The sequence below is a fragment of the Lolium perenne genome, chromosome 2 (assembly GCF_019359855.2).
Source record: "Lolium perenne isolate Kyuss_39 chromosome 2, Kyuss_2.0, whole genome shotgun sequence".
Taxonomy (NCBI): Eukaryota; Viridiplantae; Streptophyta; class Magnoliopsida; order Poales; family Poaceae; genus Lolium; species Lolium perenne.
The window spans coordinates 140,959,626-140,985,716 of record NC_067245.2 but is presented as its reverse complement, the minus strand read 5'-3'; the positions used below and the strand labels follow the sequence as shown (position 1 = coordinate 140,985,716).

Sequence of the window (26,091 nt, the reverse complement as noted above, 5' to 3'; positions counted from 1 at the left end):
AACATATGTCAGTATAATTGTGATGCAACCGAGTTCCATTGTGTGTAATAATATCAGTATAGTTCTGATGCAACTGAGTTCCATTGTGTGTAATAATATATGTTTGTGATCTTATTATGCAGTGTCCCAAGCTGAATTTGGTCCTTGCTCGTGAGCCTGCTATTTGGTATTGCTTGGTCTCTCATGTTCATTGCGTTTTTATACTCACGGTGTGTGAACTTTGTATGTAATCAAAGGACCTCAACTTCCCAAGAAGATCCGTGCTCTCGCATCCTTCAGGAAGGACACATTTGCTGCATATGGATGTGTATAGCGGTTTTCAAAAGGACTGACCTGGTAATGTAATTGTTGTGCCTATTTTTGTGTTGTACAAAAAAGACAAATTATGGGCACCTCATGTTGCTATATTAGCTCTACTTCCCTTGTTTTTACAGCACTCAAATGGCTATGTTTTTTAAAAAACTGCACACATCAATCTTGAGTCGACATATATAACGGTTTCTTACATTTGAAAACTGCGAACATCAGTCTTCAAAACTGCACACATCTGGAGATCAGAGAAAATAAATAGTAAATTTCTGAATTTATATTTGTACCAAAAATGAAAATTCTGTAGTGAGAAATTATGTTTGCACTACGAGCCAGTTGCCTTGACGTTAACATAATTGGACGCAAATTTGTACCAAAATAGTATAAGCTGAAAAGAATTTGTCTGACCCAAAGAAATGAATTTTGACACCTTCCTATTTAGAAATAAATGGACTGCAGGAGACCAGCAAACAATATCAGGAAATGTAGAGCACAGTTATTAAATACTCCAATGCAAAATGTATTATGGTCAAATTGCAAAGCTGCATATCCATCTGAGGTGTATGTACCAAAGGACTAGAAAGATAACATACTGTGTGAATGTATCTGATCCCGAGATAGGAAAAATAATAACACAGTAGCATAATGCAATCTTAATATTACCGTTTGCTAGTCTGCACTTCGAATAAACTCTCTTTAGCTCCAATATAATATATTGAACTAGTTGGCAAATGGGATCTGAATATACATATGCATATCCATCTGAGGTGTATGTACCAAAGGGCTAGAAAGATAACATACCTTGTGAATGTATCTGATCCCGAGATAGGAAAAATAGTTAAAACAGTAGCATAATGCAATCTTAATATTACCAATTGCTAGTCTGCACTTTGAATAAACTCTCTTTAGCTCCAAAATAATATATTGAACTAGTTGGCAAATGGGATCTGAATATACATACATATATATCTGTGTGGGTACCAATAAGATACTTTCTGTACGGAATAGAATCACAACCTAAATCGTATTTATAATTTTCGTTTAATTCTCATCAAACTGACTATGTTGCGATCAGGTCATTGACTCTTAAAGATGATTTTTTTTGTCTGGTGTGAGAATCTGAACTAGTTCATGGACATAAACAGGAAACCCCAGAAGATGAAGAATTTCCGCTAGTTTTGGTATCAATTTCTCAGAGTGGACAGCGTAAGAAAAAACCACAGAAGTTGAACAAGCCGTGGCTGATTTAAGACTCTCATCAGTTGGGGAAACTATTTGCATAGCCCGCAGTAGAGCTGACTACAGAATCATATGATGTCGCTTGTTGTGGTGAGGCAACAAGATGTACGTTCTTCACTTCAGTAGTAATATACAAAAAAAAGTGATTGTTTGGCCCTCTCCCCATCCATTTCATCTGATAACAACGTGCTAACTCATATACACCTGCACTGTACTTACCAGAGCAATGTGTACGATGCCCATGGCTGGGATTAATTTCTGCAGCGCTTGAGCTCAAAAGTGCTCACTTATGTTGGTGTGCATTTTGTATATGTTCAGGGGTGTGACAGCAGTAGCATACTCAAGGCATGGGCGGACTGTGTACACAGCAGACGCTGATGGCATGGTTTGTAAGATTGATCCCTCAGATCGGTCTGTTGCAGGGAAATTTAAATCTTCCTCGAAGGCAATATCTGTCTTGGCGGTGTCATTAGGTATGTCAGTGGTGAAATCTCTCTTGATTATTTTTCCGTTTCCACTTTTTTGGATTCGCTATTGTCTAATTTTCTGAATTATTCTGCATATGCTCCCTTTTCATTGGTACTATGGATGTATTGCAATTATTTGTGTGGTTTCTTCTTTAGTCAATTCTCAAATGTAGTTTAACTACTCTAACACCTTAATAGTCAACAATTTGATAAGCTTTATTGACCATCTTTTATCCATGTCATGTTGGCACTGTCAAGGTGTTTGCTAAACCGTGGTGAGTATTTAAGGCTGCACATTATATTTCTTTTTGGCCTTGGTATACAGAAACTAAAGTGGTGAAACATGCAGGGCTTCACGAGTTCTACTGTAGATGGCAAGGCTGGGACCGACTAAAGCTAGAGGATACAATGAGTAGAAGATGTGGAAGTGCTGGGATGTTGGTGTCTTTAGGTTCGCCTATAGTTGTAGATGATGCAGTGAGTAGAAGATGTGTAAGTGTTGGGTGTTTGGTTTTGCTTTCTTTTGGTTCGCCTGTAGTTGTTGTAGAGTTCTTCCCTCTTAGTTTCAAATTTTGTGTAACTCATCTTCAACCTTGGGTTTGGAGTGATATGTCCCCTAGAATACACATGCTTTATATTGTGCTTTCGTTGAAATGATACACTGTATCTTGTACTTGCTTCTTAGTGCATATTCGTCATAAACATAATTTTTTTAATATCGAAATTGATACTAGTGACGGTCCGGATATTAGGCCAGTCACTAGAGAACCCAACATAGATGCAGCCTTTCGCCATGCCAGTGACATGCATCTTTTGTGCCTGTCACTAGTTACACCTACTAGTGACAGGCAACCTTACCATCACTAGTGACAGGCGTTACCAGTGACAACATCCTAGTGACTGGCATGTTGCCTGTCACTGATGAGCAAAATGAGCCTGTCACTGATAAGGGTTTCTGCAGTAGTGGATTGAAGGACACGATTAATCCCCAGTCTATTAGGAATCACTATTCCCAAGTCATTGAGTTTCTTCGCATGCCCGGTCATAACGAGCATGTGCTCACTAACGGAGCTGCCTTCTTCCATCATACAGCTGAAGAAGTGTTTCGATGCTTCATAGCATTCCACGGCCGCATGAGTCTCAAATATAGGTTTCAGCTCATTGACCAACTCATGAGGATCGTGGTGCTCAAAACGTTTTTGAAGATCGGCTTCCAGACTGCACAGGAGGGCACACTGAACTTGAGAGTACCGAGTTTTCCGAGTTGCGTAAACATTCTTTACTTCCTCGGTTTCAGTTTCTGCAGGAGGGTCACCTAGCGGTGCATCAAGTACAAATTGCAGATTTCCGCCAGCGAGGAAGATCCTCACAAGACGGAACCAGTCAGTGAAGTTGCTACCGTTGCTCTTAAGTTTTTCTTTCTCTAGGAACTGGTTAAAATTGATTGGGGACGCCATCTCTACAACATATATTTGCAAAAGTTTAGACTAAGTTTATGACAAATTGAGTTCAAATTTTAATTCAACATAATTAAAAATCTAGGTGAACTCCCACTCAAAACAATATCCCTCGCATTGTCTTAGTGATCACACGAACCAAATCCACCACACCTAAGTCCGATCATCACGAGACAAGGTGTAATTTCAATGGCGAACACTCGAAGTGTTCATCATATCAACCATATGATTCATGCTCTACCTTTCGGTATCACGTGTTCCGAGACCATGTCTGTACATGCTAGGCTCGTCAAGGCCACCTTAGTATCCGCATGTGCAAAACTGTCTTGCACCCGTTGTATGCACTTGTTGATTCTATCACACCCGATCATCACGAGATGCTTCGAAACAACAAGTCTTGGCAACGGTGCTACTAAGGATGAACACTTTATTATCTTGAGATTTTAGTGAGGGATCATCTTATAATGCTACCGTCGCGATCTAAGCAAAATAAGATGCATAAAAGGATTAACATCACATGCAGTTCATATGTGATATGATATGGCCCTTTTGTCTTTGCGCCTTTGATCTTCATCTCCAAAGCACGGACATGATCTCCATCATCTCCGGGCATGATCTCCATCATCGTCGGCGTAGCGTCAAGGTCAATGGCGCCGTCTTCATGATTGTCCTCCATGTAGCAACTATTACAACTACTTTGAAATACTACTCAATATGAAATTTAAAGACAACCATAAGGCTCCTGCCGGTTGCCACAATACAATAATGATCATCTCATACATATTCATCATCACATTATGGCCATATCACATCACCAAACCCTGCAAAAACAAGTTAGACGTCTCTAATTTTGTTTTGCATATTTTACGTGGTTTAGGGTTTTCGATAGAGAGATCTAATCTACCTACGAACATGAACCACAACGTTGATACTAATGTTGTCAATAGAAGAGTAAATTGAATCTTCACTATAGTAGGAGAGACAAACACACGCAAAGCCTCTTATGCAATACAAGTTGCATGTCGAACGAGGAACAAGTCTCATGAACGCGGTCATGTAAAGTTAGTCCGAGCCGCTTCATCCCACTATGCCATAAAGATGCAAAGTACTCAAACTAAAGACAACGAGAGCATCAACGCCCACAAAACCATTGTGTTCTACTCGTGCAACCATCTATGCATAGACACGGCTCTGATACCACTGTAGGGATTCGTTGCATAGAAAACAAAAAATTTCCTACCGCGAACACGCAATCCAAGCCAAGATGCAATCTAGAGGACGGTAGCAACGAGGGGATTATCGAGTCTCACCCTTGAAGAGATTCCAAAGCCTACAAGATGAGGCTCTTGTTGCTGCGGTAGACGTTCACTTGCCGCTTGCAAAAGCGCGTAGAAGATCTTGATCACGGCGCCACGAACGGGCAGCACCTCCGTACTCGGTCACACGTTCGGTTGTTGATGAAGACGACGTCCACCTCCCCGTTCCAGCGGGCAGCGGAAGTAGTAGCTCCTCTTTAATCCGGCAGCACGACGGCGTGGTGTCGGTGGTGGTGGAGAAACCCGGCGGAGCTTCGCTAAGCGTGCGGGACGTGGTGGAGGAGAGAGGGCCGCTAGGGTTTGGGAGAGGGGGGCGCCGGCCACTAGGGGGTGCGGCCACCTTGTGGTCTTGGGGTGGCCGGCCCCCTCCCCTTGGCCCTCATTATATAGGTGGAACACCCAAGAGTTGGTCTACAAGTCTTCGAATAAGACCCCAAACCAAAACCTTCCATATCACATGAAACCTACCCAAGCTAGGACTCCCACTAGAGGTGGGATTCCCACCCTTCCTTGGGAGGGGGTGGCCAGCCACCTTGGTGGAGCCCAAGGTGGACTCCCCCTTCCTAGGGTTGGCCGGCCATGGAAGGTGGAGTCCCTCCGGGACTCCGCCTTCCTTAGTGATTTCTTCCGGACTTTTCTAGAAACTTCTAGAACCTTCCGTAGAACCTTCCGGATCATTTTAAATCTTATAAAATGACTTCCTATATATGAATCTTATTCTCCGGACCATTCCGGAACTCCTCGTGATGTCCGGGATCTCATCCGGGACTCCGAACAAATATTCGAACTCAATTCCATATTCAAGTTCTACCATTTCAACATCCAACCTTAAGTGTGTCACCCTACGGTTCGCGAACTATGCGGACATGGTTGAGTACTCAGTCCGACCAATAACCAATAGAGGGATCTGGAGATCCATAATGGCTCCCACATATTCAACGATGACTTTAGTGATCGAATGAACCATTCACATACGATACCAATTCCCTTTGTCTCGCGATATTTTACTTGTCCGAGGTTTGATCATCGGTATCACTCTATACCTTGTTCAACCTCGTCTCCTGACAAGTACTCTTTACTCGTACCGTGGTATGTGGTCTCTTATGAACTTATTCATATGCTTGCAAGACATTAGACGACATTCCACCGAGAGGGCCCAGAGTATATCTATCCATCATCGGGATGGACAAATCCCACTGTTGATCCATATGCCTCAACTCATACTTTCCGGATACTTAATCCCACCTTTATAACCACCCATTTACGCAGTGGCGTTTGATGTAATCAAAGTACCTTTCCGGTATAAGTGATTTACATGATCTCATGGTCATAAGGACTAGGTAACTATGTATCGAAAGCTTATAGCAAATAACTTAATGACGTGATCTTATGCTACGCTTAATTGGGTGTGTCCATTACATCATTCATACAATGATATAACCTTGTTATTAATAACATCCAATGTTCATGATTATGAAACTAATCATCCATTAATCAACAAGCTAGTTAAGAGGCATACTAGGGACTCTTTGTTGTTTACATATCACACATGTATCAATGTTTCGGTTAATACAATTATAGCAAGGTATATAAACATTTATCATAAACATAGATATATAATAACCACTTTATTATTGCCTATAGGGCATATCTCCTTCAAAACCCCACAATATTGTATTAGTAATATTTCCAATATTTTTGCATCCTGTGGAGCATGACTGTACTGTGGATGACCCGGCATACCACTGCATGGTGTAGTATGCAAGTCTAATATAACACCAATGAAACACCGTTCCACTAGTATTATATCGCTCAGAGTGGTACAACAGAAACATATGCGGGTCCAAGGCATGTCTATAGAATTACAACATTGACTCTGTTACATAAGATCATCACAGCCTCCTACTTTACGATGAGGTAAAACTGCAAATAAATTCCAGAAGAACGACTCGTAGTCTAATCCTATCACGAACTCTATTTGTAGAGTATTTGACTAGCTATAGGGGCTATGAATAGATTCTAGCTAAATAGGAGCTAGGTTTAGGAAACTAGTTCCCTTCTATGGCTAAACTAGGTTTTCTCCATGTTGGATGTGGTATCTGACTCCTCTGACAGGGTCCTGTCTCTTGAAGTAGCTGTTGACTCCTCGGCCTTCGAGTTGCACTGTAGATCCTCCTTCGATGCCTCCATATCTAAGCAGGGGATTTAAGAGTGGGATGAGTACGAGCGTACTCAACAAGTTCATTATAGGAAAAAGGTGTTTAATGCACTAGCTACAGCATTAGACCAGAAAGTCTAATACCAATGCAGGTTTTCATAATCATTTCTTCAAAAGGTTGCTTTTATTCAGAAGAACAATGTCCGTCAGCCTTCACCGGTTTACTAGAACTTCATGGAGCTCCTTTCCGGCCGCGTTCGCAGTTCCATATCTCGGAACAGGGAGTGACAGGTCACGGTTCTTTACACTCTGCAGAGGTGTGTTGCTTTACCCATAAGAGATCTTAACCTTGGTGCCAACCGAGCCGCGAGCTCGTCCACACTTCCTATGGTGTGAGGCCCGGTATAAGGTCATAGCCAATCATATTCCTCCGCTACCTCGCACACCCACCCTTTGTTGCAAACCCCGACCCTGGGTCCTCGTCGGTCCACTTACACCATTTAAGGACGGACCCCGACCACGACAACGATGCGGGATCGAACCAAACTCCTTCGCCGGTAGCTGCAACCCATCATAGACCACATTACCGTGGGGAATTAGAGTGGGATCCCCACCCTCAAGTTGTTCCGCAAGCCGCAACCGCTACGGTATGCACAGCATAACCGTGGGGACTTAGAATGGGTTCCCCACCCACAAGTTGCTCCGCAAGATACAACTGCTACGGTAAGCGCATCCGTTGATGTACAAGAGGTGGAAATACGATTGACTAGTCCGTCCCATTTCAGATCTTATGGTTAACACGGTTATTACGACACAAGAATCATTGACGACATTTGTTGTTTAATCCTAGATGGATATAAACCTTTGCAATGGAACCTCCACCATATCAACACAATCCATGGTTCCATTGCCCACCACATAGTCATATTCATAGTTATGAAAGTAGTGGTTTTGGTTTTTATGCAATAGTGATAACCATAGTACTTTGCAAGTAATTTGATAGAAATACTCAAATGACATGAGCAAGTGATGAACTTGCCTTTCTTGACTGCAAGATTATGCAGACAAGGTCTTCGATGCGTAATAACTCCAAATTCTGAAATAGCATCATCGTCCGGTAAGGACGATGTTTAAAAGATTGGCAAGGATGCAATAATGCATAAGAATGAGATGCAATCACTCTAAGCGTGACCTAACCCCGATGATTTAGGATTAGTGAGTTGAAATGATTTGTTTTAGAGTGTGTTACACTTTTAGAGTGATTCAGAGATTCACAAACAAGGTTTTTATTAAGAATTGGTTGCTTGTTATCATAAACAGGTGCTGTAATAAATAATAATAACACTAATAGCACATAACAATAACATCTGGTATAATCTTAACATGTAATGAATAGTGGTTGGTTTTAGCACTATATGGCATGGTTAATGATTAATTATCATATACTTCGAAAGATTAACTTTTGAAGAACATGTTCTTTGATAAAGAACAAGTATGGTAACTAGGTTGGGTTTCTATGGTTGACTATGGTTTCAGGTAGTTGCTGGAGTAAATATTAGATGGGTCCCAACAGAGTTGGATTCATCAACACCTAGGGCTTGTAAGGTTAAGATAAGCCTAGGCATCCTAAGCAATTTCATTATACATGGTTGTTGTCAAGGTTGGTTTATCTTGCTAGTGATAGCTGGCTAGGGTTTATAGGTCCTTATAAGCAGGGTTGATGATGATTCCTTATTTTCTTTAAAAGAATAACTTTCGAAGAACATACTTTTTAAGTAATAAGAAGTATATCAATTAGGTTTGAGGTTGTCTAGGTTTTGTTATTGGATTCACTAAGTAAGAAATGGTGGTTTCCTAAATAGGATGTTTAATTATTATCTCACACTAATAGGGTTTAGTGTGTATGGGATATAATGATAGATATTGGGTATAGATGCTATTGGAGCTCATCACAATGGTGTGATGCTAGTTAAGGTTAATTAAAGATGAGATCCTTGTGATAGGAGCTAGGTTTGATTAAGATGAACACATGGGATGCTAATTAGTAGTGATAGGGTTCCCATATGTTATGTGGATTTGAACAAGCATTTAGTTGCTAAATATGAATCTATGGTTACTAATGAAGTAACATGATCACGTGTTACTTAGGGTTTATGTTTGGGAATAATTTAGGGTTCATATGAAGTAGTGGAGCTAAGGTTCCTAATTGAATTAGGGTTTTAGGGTTACACATGAAATGATGAGTTCCTATTTTTCTACCATATGGAACTAGGGTTTCTTAATCACCATATAGTTCTATGATTAATAACTTCAATTTAAAGTTGAAGTTATTAATAATTTGGGAATAAAAATAATTTTGAATTTGGTATTTTATTATTTTAAATAATTAATAATTAGGTAATTATTAATTAGGGTTTAATTCTCACTAATAAATATTTAACAAATGATAAATAAAGAAAATTTGTTTTAATGTTTTCTTTATTTATTTACTGGTTTTTATTTAATTTGAAGAGTTTTCCTAATTATTGAATTTTAATTGAATTTAGAATTAATAAATAAGGCTTAAATAACAAGTATTAATTAATTGAATTTTTATTAAAAATAAAAATTTCATATTATATTTTTATTGGATAGAGTTTATTTTTAGGATCATTTTGATATCTCATTTGGTATTTTTCAGAATTGAAATGAATTTGATTTATTTCGGTAAAGTTGCAGCAATTTGTGAAATTTGAATTTACACTAAAAATAGCTAAAGCTACACGGATAGGATACCCACACAGTCCATGACTGGTGGGCCGTGTCCACGCTGGTGGCCACGTGGTGCCGACGTGGCAACCAAGTGCCTCACCGGCGGCCAGAGGTGGTCGTCGCCGGCGATACGGCGCTCGCGCGGGTTAACTACCTACACTACGAGGCTCAGCGCGTCGAGGTGAACAAGCTAGTACCAACGCCGCCCTTATTTGGTCGCCGGAGCAGGCTCGTCGGCGAAGTGCTGCGGCGGTGCTCACGGTTCAACGACGCGGCGATGATTCGGGACGCAATCGAGCAAAGCGTGCATGCTATGAGGATCAGTAGCTCACCTGGAGCACGCAGGGCTTGTCGGCGTGGCAAGGGGAGGTCCGGTTCGCCGGAATTTGCTGATGCCGGCGTCGGAGAAGACGACCTGGCGCGGTCGATTGAGGGCGTTTCAGCTTGATTCCTTGTGCACGGTGACTGAGTCGAGGACGGTGGTCTCAGTGGTGGTCACGACGAGGTTAGGGATGGCTCTGAACGGCGGCGAGGGAGATGACCGGGGCGAGCTAGGGTTTCGTCTGGGAAGAATTCTTGGAGCAGGGAGGAAGAACTCGAGGCCTAGGGTTCGTTGCGGGCCTTTATACGGCGCCAGGATGCGCCTCGTCACGTCGACGGTCGAGGAGAAGCTGCCACCGGCGAGTCGAAGCCGAGCACGGCTTCGTGCTGTCACCCCCACGCGAGGAGAGGATGAGGACGACTTCGTCCCGAGATATTTAGACGAAGGGGTATGGGCTGTGGTTGCTGGGCTCGTCTTGGGCTGCCTCTGGGCTGCGTGCTAGGCTGTGTGCTGGGCTGCTCGGCCAGGTGAGGCAGGTAAGTCTCCTCTTCTATATTTTTTCCTCTTTTCTTTTCTGTTTTATAATTCTCTTTTATATTTATTATTTGGGTTCATATATGAATTCAATACTGTTTGTAAATAATTTGTAATTATGCTCATGCATTCAAGATTTAGTATACTGACTATTGTTTCCTTGTTCTATTTTGAATTCATATTTTATATTGAATTATTTGCTTATTTGTGAATGTAATTAAAATAACATTTGGACATAGTCTTATATTTTTACTTTAATTCTCTTTTTATTATGCAATCAATTCTGTTTAGAATTATGAGAGTTGATATTTTCATCTCAAAGTATTTCAGAGATTGTTACTATGTCTTGGTTTCCATTTGAGGAATTAATTACTGGCATTTCATGTGAGCAACATTTTCTTAGGATTTTGTAGGTTTGACAATAACCCAAAATCAAGGTTAGTATTAGTACTATATTTTAAATATAACTTAAAATCCTAGAGTATGCATTACTCTCCTCAAGGTTGGGCTTTATTTACAGAGATAAGTGGTTGATCACCACCCATGGATTTAATTATGAATTTAAGCACTAGATGTTTCTTAGGGTTAATTAGTGAAGCATAGAATTTATCTAATGAGCAATTGGTTTGAACCTCAATTATGGTCTGGTTTTATAATTGTAATCTCCCAAGTTATTCACAACTAGGTTGGAGATATAATTCTGGGTTGTAGAGTTGAGATGACACCATATTGCATGTGCTAGGGTTTAATCTCCCCTAATCATGATAAGGTGGTTGTTTACTAAACATTTATGTTCTCCTCTAGTTACTATGATATTGAGAATTAGTTTTATCTTCTACCAATTGGCTTCTATTGTTAACCTCAATTTATCATTTAAGTAACTACATTGGTTATAGTTCTTTTTATAGTTAGCTTTGGTCATATGGATATATGGTTTCTCACCATATAAAGTATAGAGTTTAACTCTAAGGTTTTCTTAGGTTGTTTAATTTCTGAAGTATGGATATGGTAGGATTCTATTTATGATCACCAAGTGGTTCACAAGTTAAGGTTGGGATATAAGCCTATGGTTGATTACTAGTTACCTCCCTATTATTTCATGTGGTGAATGATATCTGTTTATCCTATTAGGTTTTAACTTATCCTCCCATATCTCTAGGGCATGACCATGGTTTAGGCATGATCATCTTGTTCTTAATATCTTTACCTCAAGTTCTTAGGGTTTATGATCATTACTCATTTCATAATGATCAAGGGTTGGCTTCCTTAGGATCTCTCATGAATTAGGGTTTCTCACTTCTATTATGAAGCATTGTCTTAATAGATCATATCCCAGGAGAATGCCTGAGATATTATGTTAGGGTTCTACTTGATCAATGATGATATAATCATCTGGTATATGGATAGTTCTCTCCCTCACATTCAAGTGTTGCCTCAATTAATTTGAGTGTAGCACCATAGCTTGAGCTCTCTTTCAAAGGAATAGTTATTCTAGGGTTTATGGTGTATTCCTAATATCTCATTAAGTATCTAGGCTAAGATTCCACTTGGTTCTCTTAGTTGGATTAGTCTCCTCCCTATTTCATCAACTCATGGATATTATCTTATCCAATTGGATATTTGATTATCTCACTCCTCCAAGATGAAATGGTTTACAAATCTAATACTTTAGTGCAATGGTTGTCACTTATTCTTAAATAAGTAAAGCTATGATTTGTATGATTGATCTCTCTCATTTGGAAAGGTCTTTGATACTAACCTAAGGTTAAGCTTCATAGAGAATGGTGTGGTCACCAATATCTATGGTTAACATAAATGGATCCTCTCTCTAGGGAATATCTTGAATGAGATCCTAGGGTTCCTCTTAGGGATGATGATTTAAATACTTGGATGTATTTCCAAGATTTATCTCAAGGTTTGTTAATGCTTCTCTAATAATTATTATAGAACTCTCACCTCTCTAAGTTTGATGTGATATAATTTGGAATAGAGAAGAATATATATTGCTAGAGTTGATCTCCTTATCATGTTTCCAATGTTGATGTGGAATGAATATCATGAGGTTTCATGGTAGGATCATGGATTAGTTTATGATATGGAGAAGATAAGTGAAGAATAGTTTCTCCAATTATGGTTACTTGATTTGCAATTGAATTGGTGTTCATAAGTGATGACACGGATTTCCATATTATAATCTTTTAATAGATCAAGCAATTGATCATTGAGTAAGGTGCTGTTGTGTTGAATATTAATTCCATTTGATCTAACCCCTTAGATCAAATCAAAACAAGGTTTTAACAAAGTCACATTGAGGTTTATAGCGCTTGACTTGATGAACTAATTCAATTTCACCAAGGTCAAGTGAAACTTCAGTTACTGTGACCGTTTTACTTTAAAGCGCGAAAATTCCCCAGATTTTCTATGCATGAATGCAATGCACACATCTGTTTCCTCTATTTTTGTAACCCCATTACCTGGGATATTACAGTCTCTACCCCTTAAACTAAACTTCGTCCTCGAAGTTTGAACTCTCTCATGTTTCCGAAGCGTGGATCTGACTTGTGAAGACTACGACTTTTCTCGAACTCCGTATGGATCTCACTAGATATAATTGAATATATCCCTTGTCCAGATTCTTCCTGGAATCCATTAGGGTTTGTCTCTGAACCATGGTTCTTACTTTGATTCATTGATTTCTTCCAACTCTATAATCTTGTTTCCTTTCTCATTGAAGATTCAATGATTGAGACTTCTTCTTGTTCTGACAGTCTTAATTGAGGACTAATTGGATAACATTCTCCTATTTGATAAAATAGGTCTTTGTTTTCCCTTACTACCAAAACTGCAATGATGGTACTAAGTAAGGTACTTACCATGGAAATGGTCATGATGATTTATTTCCCTAAGAATGGATTAGACTCATTTAGTCCATCCAATCAGGGATTATAGTTGATACCTATATCTATTTTGGGTCATTTAGGTTCCATGAAAGGAATTATTCTATTAGTCTTTGGTATTGGTATATTCAATCTTCTTCGGTCTTTGGCCTATTTGAGCTTTATTAGGTCTCTAATATTAACTTCGTTCAACTTCCTTATCCATGACTTACTTGAGGTTTTGTACTTCTGAGTCACTACTACTCACTTTCTCAAGTTATAATTCACTTCTTACTTCCTCGAGGTATGAACCTCGGCTTCTAGTCTGACATCCTTCTGAAAGTAGTGTTCATTAATCTTATGAAAATAAGATCGAACCTCCTCTCAGCTTAGACCTTCATCAACTATCTTGCTCAAAATATTGAGTTATTATACAGCCAACTCAATCTTTACTCTACCCCTTAGAGTTTTCTTATGGTCTTCAGCTCCTTTTCTTCCAACCATTGGATTGATGGTTGGAATATTGGTCTAAGTCTAGCTTATGGTTTGTACTTTTCTAAAAATCTCACGAAGAATACTTGTGGTGTATCCACTCAATTGTGGACACCCAACATGAATCCTCCTACTAAATGATTATGGATCATTGTTATTTGGCTAACAAAATTTTATTTGTTCACAACTTCTTGGTACAAATAATCCAATGGTGGCCTACTTGATACCAATTGTGGCTATTTGTTATCTAAAAAATGGGTTCTATCATAGGCTCTGATCAGCTGGACGAGACATCTTCTACTTTATCTCGCAGTATTGATCCTATACCACAACTGTGGTCTTCTGATACCAACTATGGTCTTCTTATCTCTGCTATGGTTTCATAGGTCATCTTCCTTCTGTCAGGGTTTATTTTGCAAGAAAACCACTAGCTGACACTATGAATATAGTATCCTAAGTGATTTCCCATGCATTCCCTCTTCCATAATGACTATGGTTCTACTTCTACTACTCCATAATCACCAGATTTCTCACCTTCATGCTTCTTATGTACTAAAGTACTCCTCTATTGAGGTAAAGCATGAGTTTTGATTGGTACTTCCTTCAGAGTATCGTGGTTACTTCCCACAACTTTGTTTCCTTTATTTGATGAACCTTCATCTTATCTTCAGAATCTTCCAGAATTCGTCGCTTCCTCACACGAATACTATTACCCTCTAGATCTATAGCATCAAGTCAGAACTTGATATTGCAACATGCATTTGCATATCAAAGTCGAACTTCATGTATGGATCTAGTCAAACAATGAAAATCCAATAAAATCCAAGAAGATTCAGCTTTGTGCATATAATACACATCATCATAGGCCTGAATATGATTGTTGAGTAAGACATCTCTAAACATCAGGCTCTGATGTGTAGTATATAACACCACATAAGATAGTTTATATTGTGATACTTAGCACATATAGTTGGCATTCTACTATTTGTCTTGACATTTACCTGAATTGCACAATTGCAATGAGATAAACTTGAAACAAAGTGGTCTAGGATAGTTATAATTAACCTAATTTTCTTTGGAAGTACTAACTTAACTTCCATTTTGGTTGAGGACTATTTCACATGGTATATCTGGGTTCTAATATTGCTACTCTTAACTCATAACAATTTGGAATATTGCTCCGATACTTCAAAGTGTTTCTACCATAAACATATGGTCTTGATGTGCTTGGCACACTTCCCATTGTTTTGAAGCACAATTCTTACACTATTGTTTTGCACTTGGCTTCTTATTGTACTCCTCTTAATTAATTATGAGGTTCTAGTCCATCACATAATGATTCTCAGGTGAATCATATATGAGTAACAACTCTACCATTTAAGTAGACATATATTATTCCTATCACTCTTCCTTATTTCCCATGATTGACTCATCATGGTCTATACTACCTCACATAACTTATAGTTATCACTTACTATCAATTGTTTCACAAGTTTGGATAATTACTTACTCATTACTTAACTTGGTCTATATTTTCTATTATGATATCTTAATTATCTTTATCATTTGATATTACTCCTATTACAGGTCTGAATATTTTTATTTAATCATAACATGTGTTGGTATACATCTTCCAATAGGATATCTTCCTTATGGTTGTATCCTCTCTTTGGACTGCCATGTATTGTATACCAACTGTGATCTACTCATCTATTGTGTTAAGGACTTATTGATGTTCTACATACTTGGAATTGGCTATCTAACTTTACTTAGGAAACATAGGTAAAAAGGTTGACTCAAGTGTGTCAGGATTATTCTCAAGTGAATATCCATCTCAAGTCATAAAAAGTATTTGGTTTAACTAAGACAACTTCCTATAGACACTACCAATCCTATAGGTCTCCTTTAAAGGTTTTAATCCTAGGGTCAAAGCATTTGCTCTGATACCAACTGTGGATGACCCGGCATACCACTGCATGGTGTAGTATGCAAGTCTGATATAACACCAATGAAACACTATTCCACTAGTATTATATCGCTCAGAGTGGTACAACAGAAACATATGCAGGTCCAAGGCATGTCTATAGAATTACAACATTGACTCTGTTACATAAGATCATCACAGCCTCCTACTTTACAATGAGGTAAAACTGCAAATAAATTCCAGAAGAACGACTCGTAGTCTAATCCTATCACGAACTCTATTTGTAGAGTATTTGACTAGCTATAGGGGCTATGAATAGATTCTAGCTAAATAGGAGCTAGGTTTAGGGAACTAGTTCCCTTCTATGGCTAAACTAGGTTTTCTCCATGTTGGATGTGGTATCTGACTCCTCTGACAGGGTCCTGTCTCTTGAAGTAGCTATTGACTCCTTGGCCTTCGAGTTGCACTGTAGATCCTCCTTCGATGCCTACATATCTAAGCAGGCGATTTAAGAGTGGGATGAGTATGAGCGTACTCAACAAGTTCATTATAGGAAAGAGGTGTTTAATGCACTAGCTACAGCATTAGACCAGAAAGTCTAATACCAATGTAGGTTTTCATAATCATTTCTTCAAAAGGTTGCTTTTATTCAGAAGAACTATGTCCGTCAGCCTTCACCGGTTTACTAGAACTTCATGGAGCTCCTTTCTGGCCGCGTTCGCAGTTCCATATCCCGGAACAGGGAGTGACAGGTCACGGTTCTTTACACTCTGCAGAGGTCTGTTGCTTTACCCATAAGAGATCTTAACCTTGGTGCCAACCGAGCCGCGAGCTCGTCCACACTTCCTATGGTGTGAGGCCCGGTACAAGGTCATAGCCAATCATATTCCTCCGCTACCTCGCACACCCACCCTTTGTTGCAAACCCCGACCCTGGGTCCTCGTCGGTCCACTTACACCATTTAAGGACGGACCCCGACCACGACAACAGTCTGGGATCGAACCAAACTCCTTCGCCGGTAGCTGCAACCCATCATAGACCACATTACCGTGGGGAATTAGAGTGGGATCCCCACCCTCAAGTTGTTCCGCAAGCCGCAACCGCTACGGTATGCACAGCATAACCGTGGGGACTTAGAATGGGTTCCCCACCCACAAGTTGCTCCACAAGATACAACTGCTACGATAAGCGCATCCGTTGATGTACAAGAGGTGGAAATACGATTGACTAGTCCGTCCCATTTCAGATCTTATGGTTAACACGGTTATTACGGCACAAGAATCATTGATGACATTTGTTGTTTAATCCTAGATGGATATAAACCATTGCAATGGAACCTCCACCATATCAACACAATCCATGGTTTCATTGCCCACCACATAGTCATATTCATAGTTATGAAAGTAGTGGTTTTGGTTTTTATGCAATAGTGATAACCATAGTACTTTGCAAATAATTTGATAGAAATACTCAAATGACATGAGCAAGTGATGAACTTGCCTTTCTTGACTGCAAGATTATGCAGACAAGGTCTTCGATGCGTAATAACTCCAAATTCTGAAATAGCATCATCGTCCGGTAAGGACGATGTTTAAAAGATTGGCAAGGATGCAATAATGCATAAGAATGAGATGCAATCGCTCTAAGCATGACCTAACCCCGATGATTTAGGATTAGTGAGTTGAAATGATTTGTTTTAGACTGTGTTACACTTTTAGAGTGATTCAAAGATTCACAAACAAGGTTTTTATTAAGAATTGGTTGCTTGTTATCATAAACAGGTGCTGTAATAAATAATAATAACACTAATAGCACATAACAATAACATCTGGTATAATCTTAACATGTAATGAATAGTGGTTGGTTTTAGCACTATATGGCATGGTTAATGATTAATTATCATATACTTTGAAAGATTAACTTTTGAAGAACATGTTCTTTGATAAAGAACAAGTATGGTAATTAGGCTGGGTTTCTATGGTTGACTATGGTTTCAGGTAGTTGCTGGAGTAAATATTAGATGGGTCCCAACAGAGTTGGATTCATCAACACCTAGGGCTTGTAAGGTTAAGATAAGCCTAGGCATCCTAAGCAATTTCATTATACATGGTTGTTGTTAAGGTTGGTTTATCTTGCTAGTGATAGCTGGCTAGGGTTTATAGGTCCTTATAAGCAGGATTGATGATGATTCCTTATTTTCTTTAAAAGAATAACTTTTGAAGAACATACTTTTTAAGTAATAAGAAGTATATCAATTAGGTTTGAGGTTGTCTAGGTTTTGTTATTGGATTCACTAAGTAAGAAATGGTGGTTTCCTAAATAGGATGTTTAATTATTATCTCACACTAATAGGGTTTAGTGTGTATGGGATATAATGATAGATATTGGGTATAGATGCTATTGGAGCTCATCACAATGGTGTGATGCTAGTTAAGGTTAATTAAAGATGAGATCCTTGTGATAGGAACTAGGTTTGATTAAGATGAACACATGGGATGCTAATTAGTAGTGATAGGGTTCCCATATGTTATGTGGATTTGAACAAGCATTTAGTTTCTAAATATGAATCTATGGTTACTAATGAAGTAACATGATCACGTGTTACTTAGGGTTTATGTTTGGGAATAATTTAGGGTTCATATGAAGTAGTGGAGCTAAGGTTCCTAATTGAATTAGGGTTTTAGGGTTACACATGAAATGATGAGTTCCTATTTTTCTACCATATGGAACTAGGGTTTCTTAATCACCATATAGTTCTATGATTAATAACTTCAATTTAAAGTTGAAGTTATTAATAATTTGGGAATAAAAATAATATTGAATTTGGTATTTTATTATTTTAAATAATTAATAATTAGGTAATTATTAATTAGGGTTTAATTCTCACTAATAAAGATTTAACAAATGATAAATAAAGAAAATTTGTTTTAATGTTTTCTTTATTTATTTACTGGTTTTTATTTAATTTGAAGAGTTTTCCTAATTATTGAATTTTAATTGAATTTAGAATTAATAAATAAGGCTTAAATAACAAGTATTAATTAATTGAATTTTTATTAAAAATAAAAATTTCATATTATATTTTTATTGGATAGAGTTTATTTTTAGGATCATTTTGATATCTCATTTGGTATTTTTCAGAATTGAAATGAATTTGATTTATTTCGGTAAAGTTGCAGCAATTTGTGAAATTTGAATTTACACTAAAAATAGCTGAAGCTACACGGACAGGATACCCACACAGTCCATGACTGGTGGGCCGTGTCCACGCTGGCGGCCACGTGGTGCCGACGTGGCAACCAAGTGCCTCACCGGCGGCCAGAGGTGGTCGTCGCCGGCGATACGGCGCTCGCGCGGGTTAACTACCTACACTACGAGGCTCAGCGCGTCGAGGTGAACAAGCTAGTACCAACGCCGCCCTTATTTGGTCGCCGGAGCAAGCTCGTCGGTGAAGTGCTGCGGCGGTGCTCACGGTTCAACGACGCGGCGACGATTCGGGACGCAATCGAGCAAAGCGTGCATGCTATGAGGATAAGTAGCTCACCAGGAGCACGCAGGGCTTGTCGGCGTGGCAAGGGGAGGTCCGGTTCGCCGGAATTTGCTGATGCCGGCGTCGGAGAAGACGACCTGGAGCGTTCGATTGAGGGCGTTTCAGCTTGATTCCTTGTGCATGGTGAATGAGTCGAGGACGTTGGTCTCAGTGGTGGTCACGGCGAGGTTAGGGATGGCTCTGAACGGCGGCGAGGGAGATGACCGGGGCGAGCTAGGGTTTCATCTGGGAAGAATTCTTGGAGCAGGGAGGAAGAACTCGAGGGCTAGGGTTCGTTGCGGGCCTTTATACGGCGCCAGGATGCGCCTCGTCACGTCGACGGTCGAGGAGAAGCTGCCACCGGCGAGTCGAAGCCGAGCACGGCTTCGTGCTGTCACCCCCGCGCGAGGAGAGGATGAGGACGACTTCGTCCCGAGATATTTAGACGAAGGGGTATGGGCTGTGGTTGCTGGGCTCGTCTTGGGCTGCCTCTGGGCTGCGTGCTGGGCTGTGTGCTGGGCTGCTCGGCCAGGTGAGGCAGGTAAGTCTCCTCTTCTATATTTTTTCCTCTTTTCTTTTCTGTTTTATAATTCTCTTTTATATTTATTATTTAGGTTCATATATGAATTCAATACTGTTTGTAAATAATTTGTAATTATGCTCATTCATTCGAGATTTAGTATACTGACTATTGTTTCCTTGTTCTATTTTGAATTCATATTTTATATTGAATTATTTGCTTATTTGTGAATGTAATTAAAATAACATTTGGACATAGTCTTATATTTTTTACTTTAATTCTCTTTTTATTATGCAATCAATTCTGTTTAGAATTATGAGAGTTGATATTTTCATCTCAAAGTATTTCAGAGATTGTTACTATGTCTTGGTTTCCATTTGAGGAATTAATTACTGGCATTTCATGTGAGCAACATTTTCTTAGGATTTTGTAGGTTTGACAATAACCCAAAATCAAGGTTAGTATTAGTACTATATTTTAAATATAACTTAAAATCCTAGAGTATGCATTACTCTCATCAAGGTTGGGCTTTATTTACAGAGATAAGTGGTTGATCACCACCCATGGATTTAATTATGAATTTAAGCACTAGATGTTTCTTAGGGTTAATTAGTGAAGCATAGAATTTATCTAATGAGCAATTGGTTTGAACCTCAATTATGGTCTGGTTTTATAATTGTAATCACCCAAGTTATTCACAACTAGGTTGGAGATATAATTCTGGGTTGTAGAGTTGAGATGACACCATATTGCATGTGCTAGGGTTTAATCTCCCCTAATCATGATAAGGTGGTTGTTTACTAAACATTTATGTTCTCCTCTAGTTACTATGATATTGAGAATTAGTTTTATCTTCTACCAATTGGCTTCTATTGTTAACCTCAATTTATCATTTAAGTAACTACAATGGTTATAGTTCTTTTTATATTTAGCTTTGGTCATATGGATATATGGTTTCTCACCATATAAAGTATAGAGTTTAACTCTAAGGTTTTCTTAGGTTGTTTAATTTCTGAAGTATGGATATGGTAGGATTCTATTTATGATCACCAAGTGGTTCACAAGTTAAGGTTGGGATATAAGCCTATGGTTGATTACTAGTTACCTCCCTATTATTTCATGTGGTGAATGATATCTGTTTATCCTATTAGGTTTTAACTTATCCTCCCATATCTCTAGGGCATGACCATGGTTTAGGCATGATCATCTTGTTCTTAATATCTTTACCTCAAGTTCTTAGGGTTTATGATCATTACTCATTTCATAATGATCAAGGGTTGGCTTCCTTAGGATCTCTCATGAATTAGGGTTTCTCACTTCTATTATGAAGCATTGTCTTAATAGATCATATCCCAGGAGAATGCCTGAGATATTATGTTAGGGTTCTACTTGATCAATGATGATATAATCATCTGGTATATGGATAGTTCTCTCCCTCACATTCAAGTGTTGCCTCAATTAATTTGAGTGTAGCACCATAGCTTGAGCTCTCTTTCATAGGAATAGTTATTCTAGGGTTTATGGTGTATTCCTAATATCTCATTAGGTATCTAGGCTAAGATTCCACTTGGTTCTCTTAGTTGGATTAGTCTCCTCCCTATTTCATCAACTCATGGATATTATCTTATCCAATTGGATATTTGATTATCTCACCCCTCCAAGATGAAATGGTTTACAAATCTAATACTTTAGTGCAATGGTTTTCACTTATTCTTAAATAAGTAAAGCTATGATTTGTATGATTGATCTCTCTCATTTGGAAAGGTCTTTGATACTAACCTAAGGTTAAGCTTCATAGAGAATGGTGTGGTCACCAATATCTATGGTTAACATAAATGGATTCTCTCTCTAGGGAATATCTTGAATGAGATCCTAGGGTTCCTCTTAGGGATGATGATTTAAATACTTGGATGTATTTCCAAGATTTATCTCAAGGTTTGTTAATGCTTCTCTAATAATTATTATAGAACTCTCACCTCTCTAAGTTTGATGTGATATAATTTGGAATAGAGAAGAATATATATTGCTAGAGTTGATCTCCTTATCATGTTTCCAATGTTGATGTGGAATGAATACCATGAGGTTTCATGGTAGGATCATGGATTAGTTTATGATATGGAGAAGATAAGTGAAGAATAGTTTCTCCAATTATGGTTACTTGATTTGCAATTGAATTGGTGTTCATAAGTGATGACACGGATTTCCATATTATAATCTTTTAATAGATCAAGCAATTGATCATTGAGTAAGGTGATGTTGTGTTGAATATTAATTCCATTTGATCTAAACCCTTAGATCAAATCAAAACAAGGTTTTAACAAAGTTACATTGAGGTTTATAGCGCTTGACTTGATGAACTACTTCAATTTCACCAAGGTCAAGTGAAACTTCAGTTACTGTGACTGTTTTACTTTAAAGCGCGAAAATTCCGCAGATTTTCTATGCATGAATGCAATGCACACATATGTTTCCTCTATTTTTGTAACCCCATTACCTGGGATATTACATGTACCACCCCTATAAAACACCCTATAAAATGTTGTACCAACATAAAGATAAATGTAGACAGGACAAAAAAAAGAAAAGTGGGGGAACTTACATGCACATTGGATAAATGAGATCACGAGAAGAGGCAGGCTAGCTTCAGGATAATACTCGTGGTAAAAATAAAAAGGCCAACATCAATTTTATTTTCAAGCACCAAACACTATTAGAAAGACAAGCAGGGAATTAGTAAATTGTACGGAATTAGCAACATTGTTTACAAATCTGAACCAAATTTGAATTGAAGATATTAACAAATAAGAGAACAGATTCACCAACACAAGATAGTTAAATTATTCTATTTATAAACATTGCGATTAGTAGAGTACAATACCGAGAAATTTTAAGTGACTACCAAACCAAGACAATCTTTCGAACACTCACCGTGACAGAGAAACATTCAAATGACCTCCGAATAGTAACCGTAGAATTTATACATGACATGGGAATAATATATCAGCTCAAATTCACAAAACTTCTCTGTCAGTTCTCATTTATTTCTAATTGATGGTTAATAAATTCTATTTTTTAGCAAAGATTCCCGCCGCAACGCGCGGGGTATCATCTAGTTTAATAGACAGAAATAGCCAAACACAAAATGATGTTTGTTTAACTTGGTGAGCTCCTCACAAATTCATACAAAAATATAACTCCAACCAAAGTAAATGTGGTGATTATACCAATGGGCTGTCTTAAGTCTACAAACCATTATTTCACAAATGGAAAATAAACCAAGTCGTTATAAGGAGAGCTTAAAGGTGCAAAACAAATACAGTAATTCGAGTAGATAAACAAAGGCAAATGCTGACTAAGTTCATTCTGTAATTACTCTGCAAGTAGCGTTACCCTCATTCAGTATTGGCCAACCCTTTTCATTTACCTGATATGCTTACCTGGTGTTCCAAATATACAGATTATAGCAAAAGGAGTGTGACCCCTATAAATTATACCTGAAATTCAAAGTCATTCTGCTACTATATATGATGTAGCCGAAAGCATGCTCATTATATTATAAAACAAATAGAGGGGGCCTTACTTGGCTTGTTATCCCGGAACACACCAGAACGAACAGAACATGGTAATACTTACATGAGAAACATTTCAGGAAATACACATGTGACCGTCCCACCAATCAAATTTCCATCAACCCGTACTTCATAAATTGCAGTGATCATCTTCTCTGCATATTCTGGATTGGGGCATGAAAATGTTGCTTCCTATATGAAGAATTTCAAAAGAAGGATAAAATCAAGAAAATACAGGCACAGGGCCAAAATCAGGCCTAAAATAATTTGAGCATGATGTTATCCATAGTTTATATCTACACCGGGCTTGTAATTGGATCCGTACAGAGCATACCTATGTGGGCAGCAGTAGATTTAAATCTTCCAAGTAAATAGATGTCTTGCAGACATCATGGGGATGATGGTTAATTGAATGGTGGGTAGTGTATGTTAGCTGCTAACAGTACATAATATATTTGATTAACCACCTATAGGAATACAGATCATGGTAGTTATAGTGAAAGATGAATAATCATATTTAAAAGAAACGTAGCTTACACAGAACATAGTGTGCATGCTAACTATTGTCATTAAGAGGGCATATAAGAACTATGTATGTGATGATAGGTCGGTTATAGAATTCAGCCAGCAATCTTTGGACTATGATATCAACTCTACACGTAAGAATATTAATTGTTGAACCAAAGGACATACTCCCAAAAGAAATTAAAGGAACTAGTCCATTGTTAACTGAAAACTGAAGTACTGAACCGAAGAGTGCTGCAACTTTTCATTTAGGGATATTACTTAATACCTTAATCATCTGCACCCCGATCACCAAGAATTAAAAAATTATATATACGCTCAAAATTAATTGGTGATGGCATCATTGTGAGTTTCTAAGTTTCTCCTTCATACTGGTAAAGTAGAATTTTTCATCAGTTAAGCTACTGTGTTTAAAGAATCTAGCACCAAGAACCTGTTGGTAAGCTTATCATAGCACTATATTGCTATGTAGTGGAAATGGGTAGGATTTAAAGAAATATATTTATGCTTGTTCCCAAAAATATTAGGTCGACCTGCAGCTATTAAGCACTCGCAAAAAGGGGTCTTTTCTAGTCATAACACAATGTGGCTATGTAATACAAATGGGTAGGATTCAAAGCAATATACCTTGCTCTGGTTCGGGGAGCGAGTAGACCTAGTACCATGTACTACACCATCTCCCAAACAACAGCCTCCGCTAATGACCGGAAGCAATATGGATTGGCAACCTCATCATGATCTAAAGGAAACAGCAAGGAAACAAAGCAACGTTGTTTAGATGGATTAAAAAAATACAATGGCTATATGTAAACAACAGCAAACTCTTCCCACTTGATTAATAGAAGAGGCCATGAAACAAACTAAGGGATTAAAACAATGTGGTGCTTGATATCAAAAGGGAGAGGGACAAAAGGTACCTAAAATTCTAGACACACATGTGAATTAAGCCTGCGAGAGCAACAACCGCACATAGGATTAGGCTCGCCATGAATCGGCTGAAGGAGATATGCCCTAGAGGCAATAATAAAGTGGTTATTATTTATATCTTTATGTTTATGATAAATGTTTATATATCATGCTAGAATTGTATTAACCGAAACATTAGTACATGTGTGATATGTAGACAAACAAGAAGTCCCTAGTATGCCTCTTAAACTAGCTTGTTGATTAATGGATGATTAGTTTCATAATCATGAACATTGGATGTTATTAATAACAAGGTTATGTCATTGTGTGAATGATGTAATGGACACACCCATTTAAGCGTAGCATAAGATCTCGTCATTAAGTTATTTGCTATAAGCTTTCGATACATAGTTACCTAGTCCTTATGACCATGAGATCATGTAAATCACTTATACCGGAAAGGTACTTTGATTACACCAAACACCACTGCGTAAATGGGTGGCTATAAAGGTGGGATTAAGTATCCGGAAAGTATGAGTTGAGGCATATGGATCAACAGTGGGATTTGTCCATCCCGATGACGGATAGATATACTCTGGGCCCTCTCGGTGGAATGTCGTCTAATGTCTTGCAAGCATATGAATGAGTTCATAAGAGACCACATACCACGGTACGAGTAAAGAGTACTTGTCAGGAGACGAGGTTGAACAAGGTATAGAGTGATACCGAAGATCAAACCTCGGACAAGTAAAATATCGCGAGACAAAGGGAATTGGTAATATATGTGTATGGTTCATTCGATCACTAAAGTCATCGTTGAATATGTGGGAGCCATTATGGATCTCCAGATCCCGCTATTGGTTATTGGTCGGAGTGAGTACTCAACCATGTCCGCATAGTTCTCGAACCGTAGGGTGACACACTTAAAGTTGGATGTTGAAATGGTAGCACTTGAATTATGGAATGGAGTTCGAATATTTGTTCGGAGTCCCGGATGAGATCCCGGACATCACGAGGAGTTCCGGAATGGTCCGGAGAATAAGATTCATATATAGGATGTCATTTTATGTGAAATAAAATGTCGCGGAAGGTTCTATGGAAGGTTCTAGAAGGTTCTAGAAAAGTCCGGAAGAAACCACCAAGGAAGGTGGAGTCCACAAGGGACTCCACCTCCATGGCCGGCCAGCCCTAGTGGGG

General features: G+C 38.5%; 1 long non-coding RNA gene across 1 annotated transcript in view; it reads right to left on the bottom strand.

Annotated features, from left to right (window-relative positions):
- The window catches only part of LOC127333415 (uncharacterized), a 31,858-nt gene extending 6,874 nt beyond the window's left edge, over nt 1-24,984 (bottom strand). Inside the window, exons 1-2 of the long non-coding RNA XR_011750977.1 lie at nt 24,906-24,984; nt 22,494-24,727 (exon numbers count right to left, since the gene is read on the bottom strand). This is a non-coding gene — a long non-coding RNA (uncharacterized lncRNA). The remainder of the gene's footprint in view (nt 1-22,493; nt 24,728-24,905) is intronic.
- Nucleotides 24,985-26,091: the final 1,107 nt, after the last annotated feature.